Below are 1545 nucleotides of genomic sequence, written 5' to 3' on the forward strand. Positions count from 1 at the left end.
TCTGTCTCGTGTCTGTGAACGTGTGGGTGTAGTGCGGACAGTTTCCAGGAATTCGAAAGGGAGGAAGAACCAATTGGGGGGTCCCAGCTGAGGGCAGGAAGGGCACAGGAGGCCACGTGGACTGCCCTTACCCAGCAACACCACCAGGTCCTTGACATCGGCATTAATAGACAAGGACTTGCTGTTGTTGTGGGCATGTTGTTCCTGAAAGCTTCCAGCAGGGGGCTGGCAGAGCCAGCCCTGTGTAGACTTTGGGCTAGCTGGCCCTAGAGCTCCACACATAGAGGCACAGGAAGACTTGCATGCCTCAGGAGGGGACTATGGCCTCATGTCATTAAAATGTGCAGCCACTAAAAGGAATGAGATCACCCCGGCATTCTGACATGAAGAGATATTCAAATTACATGAAAAGTGTTGATTTCAAAACTTACTGCAAAGCCACAGCAATCAAAACAGTGTGGCTCTGGGGCCAGCCGAGTGGCGCGTTGGTTAAGAGCTGGTTTGGGACACCAGATCTGAGCAGCAGGACCCCGGTTCAGATCCCACATGAGGAGGGCCAGTGACACTGCCCTCTACAGCTAAGATGAACAACAGCTCGACCTGGAGCTGGGCTGCTGTGAGTCGCTAGCGATGGCGTAGGCTGCAGCCCCTGCTGCAGTGGGCTGCCATAACCTACTGTGTGTAGCCGGCAGCCAACATGAGCGGCCGGCAGCCGGTGTGAGCTGCCAAGAGCCGCCATGAGCGGCTGTCCAGAGGCCGGCGACCGATCTGCCTTACCCCGGAAGAGCGCAATGATAATACCAACATGGGCCAGTGAAGTGACGTCCTCCACAGCTGGACTGAAGAACAGAAGGACAGCAACTTGTCTGTTCCCCTTTCCTCGATTCCCCAGAGCTGTTCCCCTCCCCTAATTCCCCGATAAAATCTTTAAAAACAAACAAACAGTGTGGCTCTGGCATAACGATAGACATGTAGACCAACAGAATAAAATTGAGGGCCCAGAAATAAACTCAAACATCTCCGGCCAACTGATTTTTGACAAGGGTGCCAAGACCATTCAATGGGGGGAAAATAATCTCTCCAACAAATGGACAACCAGATAACCACAGGGAAAAGAATGCAGTCAGACCTCTACTTCACTCACTCCATCTATAAAAATTAACTCAAAATGAATCAACGACCTTGATCCCATTCTTGACAATGTTTTGATGCACAAAAGCTTTTAATTTTTATGAAGTTCAAACATAGAATTACCTTAGGACCTAGCAATTCCACTCCTAGATGTGTACTAAAGAGAAACGAAAACATGTTCACACAGAAACTTGTGCATGAATGTTCATAGCAGCCTTATTCACAATAGCCAAAAGGTGGAAACAACCCACATATCCTTCAACAGGTGAATGGGTAAATTGTAGTCTATCCATACACTGGAATATTATTCAGCCATAAAAAGGAACAACAGCGCTGGCCGAGTGGCTCAGTTGGTTAAGAGCGCGAGCTCTGAGCAACGGGGTTGCCGGTTCAATTACCACATGGGCCAGTAGG

General features: G+C 49.5%; 1 protein-coding gene across 1 annotated transcript in view; it reads right to left on the reverse strand.

Moving 5' to 3' along the window:
• KYAT1 (kynurenine aminotransferase 1) overlaps nt 1-1545 on the reverse strand; it is a 15964-nt gene that overhangs the window by 13408 nt on the left and 1011 nt on the right. The gene's annotated exons all lie outside the window — the stretch shown is intronic.

The sequence above is a fragment of the Hipposideros armiger genome, unplaced genomic scaffold (genome assembly GCF_001890085.2).
Source record: "Hipposideros armiger isolate ML-2016 unplaced genomic scaffold, ASM189008v1 scaffold_3, whole genome shotgun sequence".
NCBI lineage: Eukaryota > Metazoa > Chordata > Mammalia > Chiroptera > Hipposideridae > Hipposideros > Hipposideros armiger.